Below are 23,590 nucleotides of genomic sequence, written 5' to 3'. Positions count from 1 at the left end.
AAAACAGAACTCCTAGAAACTCTCCTCTTCCCAGAAGCTTAAAGTACACACATTTATTCTGAAGGCAGACATAGACATACAGTGGGGTACCTTGGTTTACGAGCATAATTTGTTCCAGAAGCATGCTTGTAATACAAAGTACTCATATAGCAAAGCAAATTTCCCCATAGGGAATAAAAGAAACTCAGATGATTCATTCCACAACTATGGTGGCCCAGGGGTGGGCACCTGCCTGGATAATGCCTGGGTGCCATAGCCCCTTCAGAAGGGCGACTTCCTTCCCTTGGGGTCCCCATACAGCTGCTCTCCCGCTTCAGGGCGATGCCTCTACCGTCTCTTAGCTCCTGAATTAAGCTGTTGTGTGTGCTTACATGTGACGCATGCGTTATCGGGACGGCTTAATTCAGGAGCTGAGAGCTTGTGCGCGTGCTTATATGGGATGGCGGACGGGCTTAATTTGGAGCTGAGTCGTGTATCAGGACATTGCTCGTTTGCGACGTAAGATTTGCGGGAGTGTTTTGCTCGACTTGCAAAACACTCACAAACCGCAGTACTTGCAAACCGAAGTTAGACTGTACTGTGAAGCAGAAGTTGTTCAGAAGGCCTTTGCACACCTAACATGTTTTTCTCTAGCTGAAAATGAAGAGATCCTTGGTAGAGAATGACATAGGGACAAAAATGAGTCTCCCCGACCCCGCAGGAAACCATACCCGTGTTATTCTTTAAGGAGAAAGGGAAGAATTAAAGTAAGAATGGGCTCAGCCACTGACCCTCAAGCCTTGTGGTGAAGAATACAGATGTAGAAGGACTGAGGTTCAGATAGACATGAAAAAAAATGACACAGGATGATTTCCCGTGGTTGTCCACGGGGACAGGGATGAATTCTGTCCCCATGTCATTCTCTAATCCTTGGTCTTCATTCCTTGACCTAGAGGGCCACCAATGAGTCATGATCTTAGGACACAATAAATGAGAGAGATTTGCATGCAATGGAAGTAGTAAACACACAAAACTCTCTCGTGCAACTTCATTAGGGATATCTGAAAACCAGACCTGCCATACATGCATGTATGTATGTATGTTCCATGGAGAAAAACATTTTATTGCATTTCGTGTTCTGTGAACCAAAATCAGTCAATTAATATCCCAAAATCAGCACAAATATGTTTTTGGCAGAGTGACCTATAAAAAGGTAGTGCAATAGTCAGTGGTGTCTCATACATTCCTGCCACAAAGTATTACTCTAGGTTTAGTTTCTGAAGGGGAAAGCACATACGAGAATGAAAGCACATACGAGAATGAGAAAAACTGCAGTAAACCCTCTGTAATTTCTGCAGGTTTATTTGCTGTACCAGAAATAGACCCCAGCACTGAGAAAGTGAAAAAATGTTGCTCTGACCACTCCTGGTAAGTCTCTGTACCCCATTTTTTGAATAGGAAAGATAGGGATGGGGGATGTGATTTGATATACCATCTTGCTGTGGTCAAAATCATTATCCCAGGACAAGCAGGCAGGTATTCTCACTAGCAGGTATTCTCACTAGTGGGTGATGTCATCCGACAGAGCCCCGATACGGACATCTTGCAAGCATGTCTTGCTTGAAGAAACTCAGAAGTTTCGAGAATGCCCGCACCGCGCATGCGCCAGTGCCTTCCCGCCCGATGTACCGGGCGTGTCTCCTCAGTTCTTTTCTTTCCGCGGAGCTGAGAAGTTTCTCTTCATTCTGCGCTGACTGAATTTCAGTTTTTTGCCTTCTTTACCCGCGTTTTTGTTTATTTCTTTGAATTTCTTTCACTTTTACTTTATTTAAAAAAAAAAAAAAAAAAGTTAAAATTATTTCTTCCGGCGGTTCGGCCGGGCCGGCCTCGTGGCTGCGGCCTAGCGCCTTCGACCTTGCAGCGTCGATTTCCGGCCTATGTCCCGGCCAATCACCGGTTTTAAAAAGTGCAGCAAGTGCCAGCGTGCGATTTCGTTAACGGACCCGCATCGACGCTGCCTGCAGTGTCTTGGTCCGGAACACGTTCCGAAATCGTGCCGGCCTTGTTCCACGCTCACTGCGCGCTCGTTTAAGAGGCGTTGCTTGCTTTGGGTGTCGATGTTCAAGATGGAGACTGCCAAGGACCTGTCTGCTTCTACGTCTGCTGAGGTTTCGCCGGTCCGTTCGAAACCTGCATCGACGACTCCTGCATCCAGCATCGTGAAGCCAGCATCGTTTGCACCGGCTTCAGCATCGAGTTCAGCATCGGCGGCCTGCCTCCGTCTCCTCGGTTCAGGTACCGTCTTCCGCTGTCCCTCCCGTGGTCATCAAAGTGCCCTAAAGCTAGCAAGCAGAAGCACTTTGCCACGAAGGAACGCGAAGACCGTGCAGGAGGACCCCCTTTCGGTGCGGATCCCTCCATATCGGCTTCGCTTCGATCCCTGCTGGAAGCTCAATTTGTCGAGCTTATGCAGACTATGGGACCCCGGCTTATCGCCAACATTCAAGGTGACGTTCCGCCCCCGGTCCCAGGGGGCGGTCCGCCCCCTCCCCCTTCGATCTCCCTGCTCGACGAGGGGGATCGGCGGAGGGCGGCGGAATCCTCCAAGAGGGCTTCCCTTCCTGATATGCCGCCTTTGGAGCCCATCACGCCTCCCCGACAACAGGGTACTAGATCGACCCCTGATAATCGGAGTCCTGGGCATACTGCATCGCAGGAGGAGTTCTTCCGCACTCCATACCAGACTTGGGTGGCGCTGCGTGAGTCCGCATCTTTGCCACCTCTGCGATCCACTGCATCTAGTCCTATCCATTCCTTTGAGTCTTCAAAGGATCGATCGATGCATAGAAGATCTCGTTCCCCGTCCCCGTCATCGGGAGGGGCATCGATCTCGGCACTCTTCTCGACACTCCTCACGTCATTCGGAGGTGTCTCCGCAAAAGAAAGATGCAGCGTTTTGGGATACTCCTCGTCGGATTTATCCCAGCCGGAGGGACCAGAGTATGAGGAACCATCTACCTCCTATTCTCCTTGCCGCTCCCAGCTCTCCCTGGAACCGGAGGCTTCTACTTCTTCTAGTCCGTCTCGCCGGCCGGCCTTGGCGGACCAACTATCTTTTTCATCCTTTCTCCGGCAAGATGGCGGATGACTTGGATGTGACGCTGGACACTGGGTCTCGATATCTAAAGAGTATCTGGACACCATGCATTTACCTCATCCTCCGGCGGAGACGCTTCGGCTTCCTCTGCATAAACTACTGGACCAGACTTTCATGCGTTGTTTTGAGACACCGTATTCATATACCTGCAGTTCCCAGTAAGCTGGATGCTCGATACCGCATCGTTCACCACAAGGGATTTGAGGGAGCTCAACTTCTCATCAGTACCCTTCTGGACGAGTCTTCTCTCAAGCGTTCTCACCCTTCCCAAGTCTACGCTTCCGTGCCTCCGGGCAGGGAGGGGAGAACGATGGACAAGTTTGGTAGACGTATCTACCAAAACTCGATGATGGCGACTCGAGTGCTCAATTACAATTTTTTCTTCTCTTCATATTTGGATTTCTTCTTGCCGGTGCTCCGCAAGTTCATCCCTTTCATCGATGCTCAGGCTCGTTTCCAGTTTGAGGAGGTGGTGGCGACCCTGTCCCCAGTTGCGGCTGCAGCTGATGCAATCCTCCTACGATGCCTTCCGAGCTCTCGGCACGTGCTGCGGCCTGTTCGGTCGCCATGCGTCGCCTGGCTTCGCACTATTGATATGGATCCGAACCTCCAAGGACAGACTTGCTAATGTGCCTTGTGCGGGAGCGGATCTGTTCGATGAGTCTATCGAGACTGTTACTAAAAAGCTTTCGGACCATGAGAAGTCTTTTCAGTCTATTCTGCGACCTAAGCCGAAGCCTCAGCAGTCTCGTCCCTCTAGACCCGCCTCAAATCTACCAGAGGCGTTATCAACCGAGGCAGACTCCTCCTGCGAGACAGCCTGCGAAGAGACAGCCTCCCCAGAAGACTCAACAGAAGCCTCAGATGCCGGCTGCACCCAAGGCTACTCAGCCTTTTTGACTCTCTTCCAGGAGCATAACCGACGTTCTGTCTTCCCCTGTTTTTCCCATAGGGGGTCGACTCCATCATTTTATCATCGATGGGAGTCAATCACCACGGACCTTTGGGTCCTTACCATCGTAAGAGAGGGATACTCTCTTCATTTCCAACGGGTCCCCCCGGACCACCTCTCCAAGAGAGTATCCTTCCAACTAACGCAGACCGCTCTTCTTCTCCAGGAGGCTCAGGACTTGCTTCGGCTTCGGGCCGTCGAGCCGGTTTCCGTTGGATCAGCAAAACCAAGGGTTTTACTCCCGGTATTTCCTGGTCCCGAAGAAGACGGGCGATCTGCGGCCCATTTTGGACAGTCGAGTCCTCAACAAGTTTTTGGTCAAGGAGCGGTTCCGTATGCTGACCCTTGCCTCTCTCTATCCCCTCCTCGAGCAGAACGATTGGTTATGCTCTCTGGACCTCAAGGAGGCCTACACTCACATTCCGATTCATCCGGCCTCCCGCAAGTTCCTCAGATTTCGGGTGGACATCTTACATCTGCAGTATCGAGTGCTTCCATTCGGCCTTTCCTCGTCGCCCAGAGTCTTCACGAAGTGTCTGGTGGTGGTGGCCGCTGCACTCCCGGAACATGGGTCTCCAGGTGTTTCCATACCTCGACGACTGGCTCATCAAGGCACCGTCGGCTCCAGGGGTCATTTCGGCGACCTTGACTACAATTTGTTTCCTGCAGAACTTGGGCTTCGAGATCAACTTTCCCAAGTCACATCTTCAGCCCACCCAGTCTCTCCCCTTTATCGGGGCTGTCTTGGATACCATCCAACTTCGAGCATTCCTTCCTCCTCAACGCATGGATGCTCTTCTTCTCCTCTGCCACTCGGTGTCTTCTCGCCAATCCATCTCAGCGAGACACATGATGGTCCTCTTGGGTCACATGGCGTCCACGGTTCATGTGACGCCTTTTGCCAGACTACATCTCAGAATTCCTCAATGGACCTTGGCATCTCAGTGGACTCAGGTGTCCGATCCGTTGTCCCGCCACATTGTGGTCACTCCTGCTCTACGGCAGTCTCTTCTCTGGTGGATGACCTCTTCGAATCTATCCAGAGGTTTGCTGTTTCACTCTCCTCCCCACCAGAAAGTTCTCACGACCGATTCATCGAACTATGCATGGGGAGCTCATCTGGATGGTCTTCGCACTCAGGGGTTCTGGACCAGTGCGGAACGACTCCATCAAATCAATCTTCTGGAGCTCAGAGCCATCTTCAATGCTCTCCAGGCTTTTCAACATCTGCTTCACGACATGGTGGTCCTAAATCGCACCGACAATCAGGTCGCCATGTATTATGTCAACAAACAAGGGGGCACGGGCTCGGCCCCTCTTTGCCAGGAAGCTCTTTGAGTCTGGGATTGGGCGGTCCGCCACAACACCTTCCTCAGGGCTGTCTACATTCAGGGGAAAGACAATGTCTTGGCAGACAAATTGAGTCGTCTTCTCCAGCCTCACGAATGGACGCTCCACTCCGACCCTCTTCATCGAGTCTTTGCACAGTGGGGGACGCCTCAGATAGACCTCTTTGCAGCCCCCCACAACTTCAAACTGCCTCAGTTTTGCTCCAGGATCTACACTCCTCATCGCCTCGAGGCAGACGCTTTTCTACTGGATTGGGGGAATCGCTTCCTATATGCGTTTCCTCCTTTTCCTCTCATTCAAAAGACTCTAGTCACGTTGAGATCAGACCATGCCACCATGATTCTAATTGCTCCTCGGAGGCCCAGACAACCTTGGTTCTCCCTTCTACTTCAACTCAGCAGCAGGGAGCCAGTACTTCTTCCAGTGTTTCCTTCACTACTCACTCAACATCAAGGTTCACTACTTCATCCCAATCTGCAGTCCCTCCACCTGACAGCTTGGTTCCTTTCAACATAACTCCTCACCAGTTCTCTCAAGCAGTGAGGGAGGTCTTGGAGGCTTCCAGGAAGCCTGCTACTCGACAATGCTATTCCCAAAAATGGACTAGATTCTCTTCCTGGTGCATTTCCAATGCCACGGAACCTCAGCGAGCTTCCCTATCTTCTGTATTGGACTATCTTCTACACCTGTCTCAGTCTGGTCTCAAGTCTACCTCTATACGAGTCCACCTGAGTGCTATTGCGGCTTTCCATCAGCCTCTACAGGGGAAACCTTTGTCTGCTCATCCTGTGGTTTCCAGATTTATGAAAGGACTTTTCCATGTCAACCCTCCTATCAAACCTCCTCCTGTGGTTTGGGATCTCAATGTTGTCCTGTCTCATCTTATGAAGCCTCCGTTTGAACCTCTCAACAAGGCTCCACTTAAGTATCTCACCTGGAAGGTGGTTTTCCTGGTGGCCCTCACGTCAGCTCGCCGGGTCAGCGAGCTTCAGGCCCTAGTGGCGGATCCACCGTTCACTGTATTCCATCATGACAAGGTGGTCCTTCGTACTCATCCAAAATTCTTGCCTAAAGTGGTCTCTGAATTTCACATCAACCAATCCATCGTGCTTCCAGTGTTCTTTCCAAAGCCTCATTCTCATCCTGGGGAATCTGCTTTGCACACTCTGGACTGTAAACGTGCTCTAGCTTTCTACTTGGATCGCACAAAGCCACACAGAACTGCTCCTCAACTTTTCGTCTCCTTTGATCCAAACAAGTTGGGACGACCTGTATCGAAGCGCACCATCTCTATCTGGATGGCGGCTTGTATCTCTTCCTGCTATGCCCAGGCTGGATTATCCCTTCCCTGTAAGGTCACAGCCCATAAGGTCAGAGCAATGGCAGCCTCTGTTGCCTTCCTCAGATCGACACCGATTGAGGAGATTTGTAAGGCTGCCACTTGGTCCTCGGTTCATACATTCACCTCTCATTATTGTCTGGATACTTTCTCCAGACGGGATGGACAGTTTGGCCAAACAGTGTTACAAAATTTGTTCTCTTAAGTTGCCAACTCTCCCACCATCCCATTGGGGTTAGCTTGGAGGTCACCCACTAGTGAGAATACCTGCCTGCTTGTCCTGGGATAAAGCAATGTTACTTACCGTAACAGTTGTTATCCAGGGACAGCAGGCAGCTATTCTCACGTCCCACCCACCTCCCCTGGGTTGGCTTCTCAGGCTAGCTACCTGAACTGAGGAGACACGCCCGGTACATCGGGCGGGAAGGCACTGGCGCATGCGCGGTGCGGGTATCTCGAAACTTCTGAGTTTCTTCAAGCAAGACATGCTTGCAAGATGTCCGTATCGGGGCTCTGTCGGATGACATCACCCACTAGTGAGAATACCTGCTAGTGAGAATAGCTGCCTGCTGTCCCTGGATAACAACTGTTACGGTAAGTAACATTGCTTTTTCTTCTATCCTCAGACATGACAGAAAGCAAGCATTAGTTGTAACAATTGGTAAGACCATACAGTGGCTTACAAAGAGGGGGGGAGGAAGCGGGCCGCCCCGGGCGCAATGTCGGTGGGGTTGCCAGTACTTCTCTGCCCCATCACGCTCGCGCCATCCCTCCCCCACCATCCCGAACCTATATAGAGCTTCGCTAGTAGTGAGCAACTTCTCCTGGTTGTTAATCGCACCAGCCTGGTTCCCCTCTGAATCACTTCCGGGTCATGGGGCAGGAAGTAATGTCAGAGGGAAATACATCACTGGTGCGAGGAGCATGCTGGAGAAGCCACTCGCGCTGGCGAAGATTTAGAGTATGGGGAGGGGGTAAGGGAGAGGAGGGCACACCACTGCCTCAGACGCCTCCTACCCTTACTAAGCCACTGAGACCATATGTTTTGATATCTACAATTATTAAAACAATTCTACAATCAAATGCTCCCAGACTCTCCTTTTTATGTATCACAAATTGCCCTTAAACATGGAACACACCAATTTCACACCGGCCAACCTGTTGAGACTGGTGGTTTGGACTTTGGTTTCCAGGAAACCATCTGTTCCCTGTGTGGCAGAATGTGCTCCAGTGTCAGGGTCTGAATTGGAGACCTTATCTGTTTAATGGTTGAGACAAACTGCCTTTTGCAAGATCTGTTTTTGACACTGAACCTTCAGTCTCAAGGACTCTGTTACAAATAAGACAAAGCACAAATATAGAAAGTAGGCTGTCCAAATTTAACGAGCTGCATCTTTGTTCCCCATTTTCCCTAGTTTAAAAGAGATACCACTGCATGGCTTACTCTAAATTATCCAAAAACCAGAAGCAGACTATCAGTGGAATACAGCACTCATTGTTCCCTAATCTGCAATCAAAAACTTTCTGCCTTTCCAGCAAGGTCAGCTGAAATTGAACTACAAAACCAACATTTGTGCAACTAACAATTGTTGCAATAAATTTGTACAAAGTTTAATGAACAAACTGGGAAACCAAGACATAAAAGAACTAACCATTCCTAGGACAGAAAACTGGTCCTTGACCTTCCAGACCCAAGGCATACTGATTTCCTAAAATACTTTTTTAAAAAAAACCTGTTTATTAAAATAGATCTGTAAAAGCACCAAGCAGACAAATGTAAACTCATGACCACTGCATGAACTGTCCAGAGCTTCGGCAGCAGCCAGTCCTTAACAGGAGAATGTGTCGGCTACCAGAGACTACGACTAGGCAACTGGCTGCACTGGAAGATATATAATTCTGCATAGCAGTAAAAGACTGCAACAGAGAACATGGCATTACAAATATCTAACACTGACTATTTCCAAATGGTTAAATTTTCACTTCCTACCCATAATGCATGGGCTAGCTGGCTGGTGAACCTGACAATACTTTGCCAATGTCCAGCCATTCTAGTACATTTGGACCCTTTGAATATTCAGCATATGGTTAAATCATTTCATTTAAACAGAATCAAATACCTCTGATTCCATTTAAGGGAAGATTAAGTTCTTACCTCGATAATCTTTCTAGTAGAAAGGCATATGAGTCTTTAACCAGTGAGTTATTTCCCTCTACTCATGAGTTTGTGTAGAAGGCGTCTTTACATTGTTTAGCTCGCCTCCTCTGACACTGCTCGGTTGCATCTCAGTTCGTACCAAAGCAGTTGAGAAGCACTACAAAGAGAAAAATAAGGAGGGGTGGAGGGGGAACTCCCGGCTCTATCTGAGTCTGCTTTGACTTAAAATTAAACGATTAGCAAACATGTCATATAAGACCTTAAAAAAACCAAGGTGGAACCCAACATGCCACCTACCTGAGTGCAACCGGCATTAACAATGATGCGACTCCCATAACTTCCAGTATGTTAACACCTTATTTATTATTTAAATCAGAAGAAAGTCAGTCACCTTTTGCTCGGCCTTCTGCTGTGAAAAGGCTGAAAAAGTGATGAATACCTGGAAGTCTTCCACAGTGTCCAAGAATGAGCCTCCTCGAGAGGAGGCACCATGGTGCCATGGCATTATCCAAGAACACCCTGACAGCCTTGCATTCCAGGGATTGCTACAAGGCCTACAGCATTAAGATGAATGGTGCACAGCTCAAATCTGTTGATCGACAATTTCTGCTGTCCAGCAGCCATGAACTGGTTGCCGTTGCAATATCCCCTCCAGTCAAAGAGACTGACATCCATCATCAAGATCACCCAGACAGAGCCACCAAAGCAGGCTTCTGTGTCGCCAAGGCATCAAGCCAAAAGCATCTGGAAAGAATCCTGTCTGTGGAGGACCATTGAGACAGAAGGGCCAACTTCTATGATGCTACAATTGACCCTAGCATTGAAGATGGTGCCAAGTAGTGTGAGCTTGCATCACCAGATCTGGCTTCAGTTTTTGTGGCTCTGGTAGAAAAAACATGGTCCTCCGCTGTATCTCAGTCCACCTTAGATGGTGCTCTGATCAAGCAATTGTCCAAGTATGGATGCACCTGGATCCCTTGTTGTGCAGATGCACTGCTGCAATAACCATCACCTTTGTAAAGGTTCGAGGCGCCATTGCTAGACCAAATGGAACACCAAGAACTGAAAATACTGTTCCAAGACCTGGAACCTCAGGAACTTCCTGTGTGCCGGAAAAATGGGAATATGCAAGTACGCCTCCGTCAAATCCAGAGGCTGGAAATTCTCCCAGCAACACCAATGCAATAACCGATCAAATGGTTTCCATATGGAACTGCGGCATTTTTAGAGCTACACTGACAGACATTAGATCTAGAACTGGCCTCCAGTCATCTGTTATATTGAGTATCTGCCCAAGCCTGATTCTTCTGCCAATTCTATGCCTTGCAAATCTAAGAGCTGCCTTACCATCGCTTGGACCCTTAGTACTTTTTTTGAATGTCCAGCAGGGGAGTCTCCAAATAAATCCAATAGAAGACAAGCGAACTCCAACTTGTAGCCCTCTCAAATGATGTTTAGCACCCATTGGTCCAAGCAAATCCTCACCTAAACATAGAAACATAGAAACAGACGGCAGATAAGGGCCCACGGCCCATCTAGTCTGCCCACCTTAATGTCCCTCCCCTACCTTTGCCCTGTGAATAGATCCCATGTGCCGATCCCATTTGTCCTTAAAATCAGGCACGCTGCTGGCCTCAATCACCTGTAGTGGAAGACTATTCCAGCGATCAACCACTCTTTCAGTGAAAAAGAATTTCCTGGTGTCACCTCGTAGTTTCCCGCCTCTGATTTTCAACGGATGCCCTCTTGTTGTCGTGGGACCCTTGAAAAAGAAGATATCTTCCTCCGCCTCGACGCGGCCCGTAAGATACTTGAATCGTCTCGATCATGTCCCCCTCTCTCTGCGCTCCTCGAGCGAGTATAGCTGTAATTTGTCAAGCCGTTTTTCGTATGGTAGATCCTTGAGGTCCCGAGACCATCCGGGTGGCCATTCTTTGCACCGACTCCAGTCTCAGCACATCCTTGCGATAATGCGGCCTCCAGAATTGCACACAGTATTCCAGGTGAGGCCTCACCATAGATCTATACAATGGCATAATGACTTCCGCCTTACGACTGACGAAACCCCTTCGTATGCAGCCCATGAATTTGTCTTGCCTTGGACGAAGCCTGCTCCACTTGATTGGCAGACTTCATGTCCTCACTGACGATACCCCAAGTCTCGTTCTGCTATACCGTTTTTGCTAGGATCTCGCCATTAAGGGTATAAGACTTGCATGGATTCTGGCTGCCCAGGTGCATAACTTTGCATTTTTTGGCATTGAAGTTGAGAGTTGCCATGTCCTAGACCATCGCTCCAGTAGGAGTAGGTCGTGCATCATGTTGTCGGGCACTGAATCTTCGTCTGTTGTGCATTTGCCCACTACATTACTAAGTTTGGCGTCATCGGCAAATAATGTTATTTACCTCGAAGCCCTTCAGCTCAAGTCTCTTATATAAAGATGTTGAATAGGATTGGGCCCAAGACTGAGCCCTGTGGTACTCCACTAATCACCTCCCAGTAAGCCGACAGCCTCTCCCCTAGCTGGGGCAGTTCATCTGTTTACCTGGTGTCATTGTGACTTCTTGGAGAATACTACGGGGTGTGGGTTGAGCTCATCTGGAGCCTCAAAACCCATCTAGAGCCTTGAAAACCACTGAGTGGAAGACACAATGGAGTTTACACGAAAACTCTGGCAAAAGATTTAGGTTGACAATCCTCCACACTGGCCAAAAGATAATCTAATCTCTTACCAAAGAGCATACGACCCTTGGAAGGTAGTCTACTCAAAGTAGCCTTCGAGCAGAAGAATCTCCAACCCATTGTCTAATCCAGAGAATTCAACAGGCAGAAATGAGAAGACTAAGACTGTGCTCATACCCCTGAATATATCATAAACAGCATCTGCTACATAAATCCACTCCCAAAACCAGCAACTGGTGATAGGTGTCTTTCTTTACTGTAGGAGCCTGATGCAGGATAGTATGGCAGAAGTGTGCTAGAAAGAAAGCTGCTGCCCGCCACCTTCAGCCCCAGTGCCCAAAGCCTCAAATTGTTGTTTTAGGACCAAATCCAGCCTGCGATCTTATGCATCCTTTAAAATCATTCCACCTTCACTAGGCAGAGAGGTTTGTTCAGCAGGACAAATATACTCCTGAAAATCCATAGCCAGAGGATACAACTTAGCCATGGTCCTGGCAATCCACAAGGAAACTTCTGGAGACTCCCAGTTCCATAAAAGTTTCATTGCAATGTCCAAATGCAAAAGAAAGTGTTCTGGGGCTTAGAACTGCTCATAACTGAATGCTGAGCAGTGGAGGCCTGCGGAGGCTCCAGCTTCAACACCTACAAGGACTCTGTGATGACCTCCAATACAGACATGGTTTAAATAAATGGCACACCTCTGGGTCCTCCCCCTGTTCCAGAGGCATCAAGGACTTCTGACCCGGAGCCTCTGCCTGGGAACTCACATCCTCTAAAAATGAAGATTCCTCTTGAAGGGGTAAGGGGATTAATTCAGAGCTCCAGTCATTCCATTCTCTCTCCGACTGGATTTCCGGTTATGATGCCTAACTGCAGGGGAGGGGGTAGTCACACTGTGAGGGAAAACCCTCTTGTGAGCCAGCCTGCATGATCCCAGGGGGGAACAGATGATCCCTGATGGTCAATATAGGCTTCAAACATATCGTCAAGTCTGACAAAATCAGGGGTAAATCACAGAACAGGAAGACCCGATTAACCTCCAGGATTCCCCTTGTCTCCATATGGACCCAGAAATTTCCGTACACCTGCGCTTCACAGATGTTGCCGAGGCACAGTCCAAGGGCTCTAGAGATGGATTTTTCCCAAAACCTGAGCCACCTGCAACTCCACCACTCTAGAAGGACTAGAGTGGCTATGCTCAATGCACCTGTCCTCCCCCTGACGTGCTCTGCAACATGTAGAACACTCCTCAGATGGCCATTCAACACAAATCTGGCATGAATCAGAGGTAAAACAACTTGAGGAGTCCATATCTATTGATTTTAATCAAAATTGGCCCTCGAACAACTCAATAAAAGTGCAATAAATATGGGAAAGGGGTTTTGAAGGTGCGGAACCTAAATTCCAAGCCCAGAAAACCCCCCAAACAGCAATTAAAGACCCTCCGATATGTCCCACAGGCTACAATGGCCAGTACTCACTGTGCTTGCTGGAGCGTACCTGCTTCAGCTATAAACAGAAGCTGGAAGAATCCTCCAGATGCTTGCCAGTCAAATGCTTGCCAGTCAGACTTGTTAGAGCCGCTTGAATACCCAGACTCCTACAGCTGCTCGCATCTCTTCGGATGGGGGGGGGGGGGACAGTACATAGCCCGGCAACTGATAAAGTCCCAGGGACTGACATGGATGCCAAACAGCTGCGCTCAAACTACCAGTACGACCTGGGAGTGAACTCGACTATAAGGGGATCAGGTCCCCAAGCCTGTTACTGCAGGCCTAGCTAGGTAGGTGCCCCCTAACAGGGTATCCCTCCCAGCTACAGACCTCATACACCGAGAGTCTATGTCTCCATCCAGGTAGAGCAGACCCAGGAAACCTGGGTACCTCTGTAGCACTGAAAAGTCTCCGGAAGTGGATAATAAAAAACAATAATAAACTGAAAATAGAGATCAGAAAGATACCTTCAACTCGCATGTAGGATAAACTGAGGAGCACAGAGCAGTTTCAGAGGAGGCGGAGCTGAAAAATGTAGATGACGCCTTCTACACACACACTCATAAGTAGAGGTGAATAACCCACTGGTTCAAGACTCGTATGCCTTTTGCACCAGAAGGACTAGTACGCTCTCTCTATACTGTGGGCTATCTGTCCATTTTCTAGAAATATCATTCTGAAAAATAGGAATGCCATCCCAAAGCTCTCCAGAGTACCATCCGATCTCAAAACACAACGAAGGCACGTATTCAATTAGTCAATGGCATTATGATATCTTTGACCACAGAAAACCCTTCGGAAAGTATACTGTATGTCTCATCATGGCAGTTTGAGAACCTACCGTCTTATACAGTCTGTGAAGAAAATGCTTTAGAAGAAATCCCACAAATTCCAAGCATTTTCTGTTAATGAACAGTGGCAAGAAAATATTTTTCACCACTTTTCATGAGGTTCTTGAGTTGAAAGAAGAGTTTCAGAATAAGAATATACTGGCCACTGGGTTGGAGGTGGTGTGGGTACTAGGAGACATCACTTGGCAGAATATTGAACAGGACTATGAGATTCTGTTCCAAGCCTGTTACTTTTGTGAGCTTTTTTTAAAAAAATATGTCTACCTTGTTGTCCCAGTCTTGGCTGGCTTACTGTTGACAGGAATGCTCTTTGGCTTTTGTCTAAAAGTGGGAGACGTTCAGCAGAGGCCTGAATGAAGAGCGGACGGTTCGATCCATCAGCGGCTGCAAGGGCCGGAAGTTGTCCACCATTTCTTTTCTTCCTCACCAATGGAAGTGAAAAAACAGGTTCCGAAAGGCAGCAAGCTGAAGTAGAGAATTGGACGAATACAACATGTTGAGTTTACAGGACAAGACTGTACAAATATTTCTTTTTGAGATCAGGACAACGTCACTACAGGAAACATTTGAGCAGTTCCAACAACAAAATGGTTTCATTGGTCAGTTGTATTATATTACTGTGTATGACACAATATTATAAGCTACAAGCAAAAAACAAAAGGAATTGACCCCAAAATATCCACAAAGAAGAAAATCCAGAGAAAACCAAAAAAACTCTGTGGAGTGACGATGTTCCCAAATGGACTTTATTTGAAAGTATCAAAGTTCCAAAGGTACACTAAAATCATCCACATAAAATAATTCCATCCACATAAAAGTAAATCATCCACATAAGAGCCTTAAAGGACCTAGTCCGCTAGGGATACAGGACCCAACACGGTCTGCGTTTCGACAAAAAGTCTCTTCAGGGGTCCCTGGGGGTCCTATAAAGGTGAGTACGGGGAAACAATTGTATGTGTGAACCGGAAAGTGAGACACTGCTTGCAAGAAGACTTTTTGTCGAAACGCGGACCATGTTGGGTCCTTGTATTCCTAGCGTACTAGGTCCTTTAAGGCTCTTATGTGGATGATTATACTTTTATGTGGATGAATTATTTTATGTGGATGATTTTAGTGTACCTTTGAACTTTGATACATTTCAAATAAAGTCCATTTGGGAACATCGTCACTCACAGAGTTTTTTGGTTTCTCACAATATTATAAGCTAAAATAGAATTTTTAATGTATATTATGACATTTCATTTCAACAAAGAGTGGTGTACCCTAGGTTAAAAAATTGGTCTAAGAGAAAAATGTTTTCTTGGGGATTGATTATTGGTGGTGTACTCCGCCAATTAAAAAAAATGTGTTGCTTGCTGCTAGGCATAGAATAAAGCCATAATTTATTGAGGGGAAAGAAGCAAGGACAGGTTTTCTGCTCAAAGGCTTTCTATCATACTGAGGATCTGTGAGGAGAAAGTAAACCAGAAAGACTGAAGTACATGCTACCTGATTTCATTTGGAGTAAAAGGAACCGTCATGAGTAGACCATGAGTTTTGTTATACAATCTGGTGATTTGAACAGAGGTATAGAGACAGTTTTACTGAGAGGGCCTAACAGACATCTCTTTCCCTATGGGAAGGGCACCAGAGTGAATTGGAATTGCTGATTGGTGAGGTGGACTGTACATACAGCACAGTTACTTACCGTAACAGGTGTTATCCAGGGACAGCAGGCAGATATTCTCACATGTGGTGACGTCATCTACGGAGCCCCAGCGCGGACAGCTTTTCAAGCAAACTTGATTGAAGTTTCAAGTTTGCTACACTGCACCACGCATGTGCATGCCTTCTCGCCCACTAGAGGGCGCATCCCACCTCGTGGTCCTCAGTTCCATAACTAGCAAAGAAGCCATCCCCGGGGAGGCGGGCGGGTTGTGAGAATAATCTGCCTGCTGTCCCTGGATAACACCTGTTACGGTAAGTAACTGTGCTTTATCCCAGGACAAGCAGGCAGCAATATTCTCCCATGTGGGTGACCTCCAAGCCAACCAAAAAAGGGCAGGTGGGAGGATGGCAATTCAGGAAAACAGATTACGTAACACCGACTGGCCAAACCGGGCCGTCGCTTCTGGACAAAGTGTCCAGACAGTAGTGGGAGGTGAACGTATGAACCGAAGACCAAGTGGCAGCTTATATATGTCCTCCATCGGAGTAGATCGAGGAAAGCAACCGAAGCTGCCATCGCCCGGACCTTATGCCCCGTGACTCGACCCGGGAGCGTAAGACCAGCCTGAGCGTAGCAAAAAGAAATACAAGCAGCCAACCAGTTGGACAAGGTGCGCTTGGAAACAGGATGTCCTAAACGATTAGGATCAAAGGACAAAAACAATTGGGGAACCTCCTATGAGACCTGGTACGTTGGAGATAAAAAGCCAACGCCCTCTTACAGTCAAGCGTGTGTAGCGCCGTCTCGCCAGGATGGGAGTGGGGCTTAGGAAAAGAACACAGGAAGGACAATGACTGATTGAGGTGGAAATCAGACACAACTTTAGGTAAAAATTTTGGATGGGTGCGAGAACCACCTTATCATGATGAAATACAGTAAAAGGCAGGTCCGCAACCAAAGCTTGCAGCTCACTAATCCGTCGAGCAGATGTGAGGGCAATCAGAAAAACCACCTTCCAAGTAAGAAATTTCAGAAGAGACTTGTCGATAGGCTCAAAGGGAGGTTTCATCAGTTGAGCTAAGACAACATTCAAATCCCAAACGACGGGAGGAGGCTTCAGAGGGGGACAAACATTGATTAGACCCTTCATGAAACACGTCACCAGAGATGAAGCGAAAGAGAACGTCCGTCCAAGTGCCGATGGAAGGCAGAAATGGCACTGAGATGTACCCGAACAGATGTCGTCTTCAGGCCGGAATTAGACAGATGTAACAAATAGTCCAGTACCGAAGACACCGGGACCGAATCCGGATCCAGATGACGCGAGGAACACCAGGAGGAAAAACCTGGTCCATTTCTGGGAATAACAAAGCCTGGTCGAGACCTTGCGCGAGGCTTCCAAAACTTCCCTCACCGACGGAGAAACCGGTACCGAAGTCAAGGGGCAAGGAACCAAGCGGTCAGGTGTAACGACTGAAGATTGGGGGTGCAACAGTGAACCTCGACTCTGAGATAGCAGAGAGGGAAACACAGGCAGAAGCAGAGGCTCCCTGACACTGAGTTGAAGAAGCAGGGAGAACCAGTGTTGACACGGCCACCGAGGCGCAATGAGAATCATAGTGGCTCTGGATGATTTGAGACGAACCAACGTTCTCAAGATCAGGGGAAACGGAGGAAACACATAAAAGGAACCTCCCTCCCCAGTCGAGAAGAAAGGCTCCGCTTCTAGATGGTCCGGGGAATACATCCGAGAACAATAAAGGGGCAGTTTGCGAGTGTCCGGGGAGGCAAACAGATCCACCTTGGAGTCCCCAGCGGTGGAAGACCTCGCGCAGGACTCTGGAGTTGAGTGACCACTCGTGCGGCTGGAGAAGCCGACTGAGTTTGTCTGCCAAGGCAGTTCTGTTTCTCCTGAATATAGACAGGCCTGCAGAAGATGTTCTGGGAGATCGCCCATTCCCAAAGGCGCAGAGCTTCCCGGCAGAGGACCAAAGAGCCCGTCCCACCTTGCTTGTTCACATAATACAATGGCCACCGTGGTGTCCGTTCGCACTAGGACTACCTGAATCGCGGAGTAGGTGGCAGAACGCTCGAGCCGCCAGAAAGATGGCACGAAGCTCCAACACATTGATGTGACAGCGGCGATCCTCCGCCCGACCACAGGCCCTGGGTCCGCAGACCGGTCGAGGTGGGCCCCCCCACGCGTACTCCGAGGAGTACCGTGGTCAGAACTTTGCGATGAGGAGGACGAGAAAGAGCAAACCCCCGAAAGATTCGAAGAGTCGGTCCACCAACGGAGCGAGCGTCTCAAAAGAAGGAGTCACTGCTATGCGACAAGAGACAGGATCGTGCTCCTGCGCCACTGAGAGGCCAGAGTCCACTGAGGAATTCTCAGGTGCAGTCTGGCAAACGGAGTGACGTGGACCGTAGACGCCATGTGGCCCAGAAGCATCATCATGCGCTGAGCCGACACCACAGGTAGCTGAGAGATCAGACGGCCCAACCGAACCAAAGCCTCCAAACGAGGAGGAGGGAGGAATGAACGGAGGCGAACAGTGTCCAGCACTGCACCTATAAACTGAAGTGATTGGGCCGGGCACAACTGTGACTTGGGAAAATTTACTTCGAACCCCAGTCGCTGAAGGAAGATGATAGACTGTAGGGTCGCTGAGATAACCCCCTCCCTGGTCGGGGCCTTGATCAGCCAATCGTCCAGGTACGGGAAGACCTGAAGCCCCCGAGACCTCAGGGCTGCAGCGACTACCACCATACACTTCGTGAGAGACTCGAGGGGACGAAGCCAGGCCGAAGGGAGGACCCTGTACTGCAGGTGTAGCTCGCCCACCTGGAACCGTAAGAATTTGCGGAAGGTGGGATGCACCGGAACATGGGTGTACGCTTTCCTCAGGTCTAGGGAGCACATCCAGTCCCCTTCCTCCAAGAGTGATACAATACCGGAAGAGACAACATCCGGAACTTCTCCCGGAACCAGGAACTTGTTGAGCGTTCTGAGGTCTAGGATGGGGCGTAAGTCCCCGGTCTTCTTTGGGACCAAAAAAGTAAACGGAGTAAAACCCCCGCCCCCGCTGATCGGGGGTACCGGTTCCACCGCCCGAAGCTTCAACAGGCCCTGCCTCGGCCATGAGATGGGAGCTGGTCCGATTGTATGGGCAAGCCCCCGGTGGCTGTTCCGGCGGCGCCGACCAAAAGTTGAGAGAGTAGCCCTCGGAGACGTCCGGAGCACCCAAGCGTCGGATGTTAATCTCGGTCCAAGCCATATAAAAAGGACCGGAGTCGACCCCCTATGGTAAAGGGGGTCCGCGCGATTCCGCAGAGGGGGGCCGCCCCCATCCCGATAGCCCGTCAAAAGGACGGCGCTGGTTTGGACGGGCCCTGCGCCGGAGCTTTCGCCTGTCCCCCTCCTTCCCTACTGAGGTGGGCGCCGAGGCGGCGGCCTAGAAAAGGCCGGGGTCGACTTTTGAGGGTACCGCCTCGGGGGAGGCCGGAAGGGTTTCTGCAGCGTGGCTCGAGGTTATCGGACGGACCAAGGAGGCCAACGAGCGCTCCTGCTCCGACAACCGTTGGTCGCCGCCTCCAGGGATCATCAAATAATTCGGACCCCACGCAAGGTAAGTCTGCAAGGCGTTCCTGCAGGTTCGGGTCCATATCGAGGGTGCTTAGCCACGCCAATCGGCGCATAGCCACCGCAAATGCCGACACCCTCGATACCAGCTCAAATGCATCGTACACAGCGTGAAAAAGGTACAGGCGCAATTGAGACAGGTTGGACATAAACTTGTCAAACCCTTCCTTGCGGGAGTCCGGCAAGGAGTCACGATACTGGGGCAGACTCCTTCACCATGCCACGCAGATAGGAGGAGAAGGCAAAGGCATAATTTAAAACCCTGGTAGCCATGAGGGAATTCGAATAGAGGCGACGACCAAACTTGTCCAGGGTTCCGACCTTCCCTGCCGGGCGGGACCGCCGCAGAAACTCGGGAGGGTTGTGTCTTTTTGAGGGCAGGACTCGACCAGCAAAGACTGGTGGGAGAGGTTGAGCCTTCTCGAATCCCTTGGGTGGTATCGTCCTGTACTTGGACTCCATCTTGGACGGAAACGCTGTGACTGTAAGAGGGGAAGTCAGGTTCTTAAGCCAGGTCTGATGAAGGACCTTATTCAAGGCTAGCCGAGGTTTCCCTGGGGGAGTGGGAAGGTCCTGCTCCTCGAGGAACTCTTTTGTGTATTGAGATCCAGCCATGAGGTCCAGACCCAAGGCACGTGCCATGTCCTGCACGAAGCTGGAGAAGGAAGACGGTCTGGCGGGCGGCGAGGGAGTTCTCGACCTCTCCGCCGAACAGAAGGGGGGAAGCCTCGTGGGAATATCGTGGTTCCCTACCGAGGACCCCGAGTTCCAAGAGGCAGATCCAATGGCCTCGAGGGGGTCGGGGAACGTCTCCGTCTCGAAGAACCCCTGGGAGAGGTCCCAGGCGTCCGAGGGACCGAGGCACGCCCCCTCCTCTTCGGCGAGGAGTCACGCGAACCCCCTCTCGCGGGGGAACGGAGAAGCCTCGGGTTATCGAGGCGGAGCTCCGAGACCCGCAAGGCCTCGCCCCCGAGCGGCGAGGAGCGACACGTCGTCGAGGAGAGCCTCGCGAACGCTTAGGCTTCCTCGGGTGACGCCTCGCCCGAGGCCGGCCCGAGGGCGAGGAGCCCCGGGAGGACCTCGAGGAGGAGGAGGAGGAGATCCGTCTCACCCTACGCACCTTGTCCCGGGGCCGTACGCTGCTCTCAGGCGGGGCCCCCGAGGCCGAAGTTGAGGGCAAGGTCGAGGCCGAGGTCGGTGGTGCCCCGGTACCCGAGACCGAGGGAAGTCGAGGACCGAGGTCGCCGCCCCCGAGGTCAAAGCAGTCGAGGTCGAAGCCCGCTGCAATTGTTCGAGGGCCCCAGACAGCTCCGAGGCAATCAATGCTCGGAGCAGGTCCTGGAACGCCGGGATCCCGACCATGGTAGGCAGGTCCTGAGGCGGGGGATGCTCCCTGGAAAAAACTGAACTGAGGACCACGAGGTGGGATGCGCCCTCTAGTGGGCGAGAAGGCATGCACATGCGTGGTGCAGTGTAGCAAACTTGAAACTTCAATCAAGTTTGCTTGAAAAGCTGTCCGCACTGGGGGCTCCATAGATGACGTCACCCACATGTGAGAATATGCTGCCTGCTTGTCCTGGGATAAACAGGTGGTTACATATATACAGAGTGAGGCAAAAAAAATAAAAAAGTAACCCCTAAAATGTTTTTTGCTATTTTATTCAGCAATTGCTTGGAATTTCAAAGGAAATTATTTAACGCCTTAAACATGGCAAAGTTATAGTTTTTAGCCATGACCACCCAGCGATTTTCACACATTCTAAAATGTTTGCACTTTAAAATTTAATACAAAAAAATAGTGTGTGAATTATAGATAAAAATGTCTTTAGTCTAAAAATATCAAACTAGGGAGATCATAACTGCTTTTGTGATGATATTAATATATACCACAATATCACAGCCTTAACAAAAATAAAAAATAACACTGATTAAATTAAAAGTAAAGTGCTCAGACCCTTTAACCGAACTGTTTAGTGAAATCACCAAACTGGTTGCCGATGGGCCCATCATTGCCTTTAACCGTCCCAAAACCGCCTACAAAATATATTGTGAAACAATGAATAGTTGAAATGAACTTATCTTTAGTTCCAGGGTGGTCAGTTGATCATGAAATTCTTAGGGCGGCCACAGTGTTTATAATAGTGCTCAAAAGTGCTGGTGTGCTAAGAATTTCATGATCAACTGACCGCCCTGGAACTCAAGATAAGTTTATTTTGACTATTCATTGATATATATTGTTTCACAATATATTTTGTAGGTGCTTTTCGTCCCTGCATCAAACAACCCCAAAGAATAAAATAAATGCCCGAGCTGGTGTTTTAAATTATGTTATCAAATACTACACAATGTGTTTTAGGTACTTTGACGTGTATATTCTTAATGCATGTGGTTTCCACATGCTGTTTCTCCCAAAAAATTGTTATGCAATCCTTGATATGGTTTCATTTATACTTTCTTGTGATATATTTAACTATAATTTTATTATTATATATTCTTAATATTGATTTTTCCATACTCCCCACTCACATGTCTTGGTTTATAGTCGTTTAATTCCATTAAGTATGTTTTACTTTTTTGATTCATATTATTACATACTTTTCATATACATGGATCTAATTTTATTTGATTGTCGTTCTTAAATTGTGTTTACGTGGTTTACTCATTTATTTTGTTGATATTTAAAATTGAATCACTCTTTGCTATTTTCACAAATTATGTTTATTGGGAGATTTCCCACATCCCTTTTCAATGATTTCTTAAGAGTCTTTTGCAATTGTTTATTAATTCTCATCGGTATCATCTGTTTTTTATTTGTTTATAAATGTTTTATATGTACTTTTTTAGATTTTCGTCTGAGCCCCTGGGGCAGGCTTTGCTTCAGAAGCTGAAACACGGACTGTGTTGTGTCTGGAAGGATGTTTGAAGAAAGACTGATTACCATATATGTTTAATGTTTCAATAGATGATTGCATTCAAAAAACTCTTATCTGTACTGTCCTTCTCCTCACTTTTCTTTGTTGCTATATTTACCGTGGGATGTTTTGCCTTGGGTTTTTTGGGGGGATTGTGGAGATCCCTGAGCCCTGCCAGCTGAAGATGTCCTCTGGCAATCAGGACAAGTGATTTCCTATTTGCTACAGCTGGCAGCACTTTTCACCCAATACCGCCAAGACAGCCTCTCCCCTTCTGCATACTTGTTTTTATGCGTGCACATGGCAGGGGAGGGGGGTTGCTGCAGCAGCAAAGGACCACTGGCTGTAGCAAGTAGGGGAAGATCACTTGTTCTGGCCCAACATCTTCAGCTGACAGAGCTTAGGGAATCCATTCTCCACCAGCCCTAAAGATGCCAGAAGTTTGGATGGGTCTAAACCCAAACCTCTCATTTCACTCTGATATTGGACTGAATAGAAGTGGAGGAAGCAGTTTGTGCAATCTACTTTTCATGGCAGAACCAGAAAGCCATGTAATTTTACCCATAAAGAAGACTCACTCTGTACACTAAGTTTACAATGAATCTACCATCAGGTCTGAGCTGTCCAGTCACTCAGGACAGACACTTAAAAAACTGCACCTCATTAAAACATGACTTGAAGATATTGTCAACTTACTGAAAGACTTTGGGCTAAATTCACTAAGCTCACCAATTAGTGTAGCCGACCAGAAGGACCCCCAACCCGATTCACTAACCTTCTGCCAGATCCAATCCACACATGCAAATGAGGGGAAATGGCATGCATAGTAGGAAGGCAGTGATTCATTAAACAGAAGATGGAACACCGATTGGGCTTGCCGATTCAAAAAGCGACAGCTGAGGGACAAGTCACTCATGTCCTTGCCGACTGTCCTGCTCTCTGCCACCCTGAAATCCCAATATCAAAAATAAAACCATCAACATAAAACATCTCCCTTGTGCAAAAAAGTGCCATTCGCTCTGCCGCCCTGCACTCTGCGAGCCCGTGGTTTTAACGAGTGGGCTTAACGCGGGGCTGCACTATGGCGTGTTCTGTTTTGTGTTTTTCTGGCTGCAAAGATTGTTCTGTTCCATGAAATGATTGTCATGGGGACAGCGAGTGCAGCCACCCCCTCCCCCTTTCGTTTTGACCTCAAGCTTGTGCGGAGAGCAGGCGCATGTGCAGATCACATCTACAGGCAGAGGATGGTCTGCACATGAGTCTGGATCATTCTGCAGCGATCCATGGGGTCGCTAAGGGGCGTGCGTCCGATCACTTCATTTGCATGAGGACGTTGTAGCGAATCAGAGTCGCCGAGCAAGACGGCCACGGATCACCCAGATCCGGTGAGCTTTAGTGAATCTAGGCCTTTATGTACAAACATAG

General features: G+C 48.8%; 1 protein-coding gene and 1 long non-coding RNA gene across 4 annotated transcripts in view; one reads left to right on the top strand and one right to left on the bottom strand.

Annotated features, from left to right (window-relative positions):
- Positions 1 to 1,176: 1,176 nt before the first annotated feature.
- Positions 1,177 to 22,496, top strand: LOC117359283. The gene is made up of 3 exons (XR_004539199.1): positions 1,177 to 1,407; positions 14,291 to 14,561; positions 22,098 to 22,496. It is a non-coding gene; the product is annotated as an uncharacterized LOC117359283 (long non-coding RNA).
- Positions 14,293 to 23,590, bottom strand: part of CA5A (carbonic anhydrase 5A) — a 73,014-nt gene continuing 63,716 nt past the window's right edge. For all 3 annotated transcript variants that reach the window (XM_033941787.1, XM_033941788.1, XM_033941789.1), the window contains one exon: positions 14,293 to 14,427. The gene's annotated coding sequence lies outside the window, so the exon portion shown is untranslated. The remainder of the gene's footprint in view (positions 14,428 to 23,590) is intronic.

The sequence above is a fragment of the Geotrypetes seraphini genome, chromosome 4 (genome assembly GCF_902459505.1).
Source record: "Geotrypetes seraphini chromosome 4, aGeoSer1.1, whole genome shotgun sequence".
Taxonomy (NCBI): domain Eukaryota; kingdom Metazoa; phylum Chordata; class Amphibia; order Gymnophiona; family Dermophiidae; genus Geotrypetes; species Geotrypetes seraphini.
This window is presented reverse-complemented; position numbering and strand designations above follow the sequence as displayed.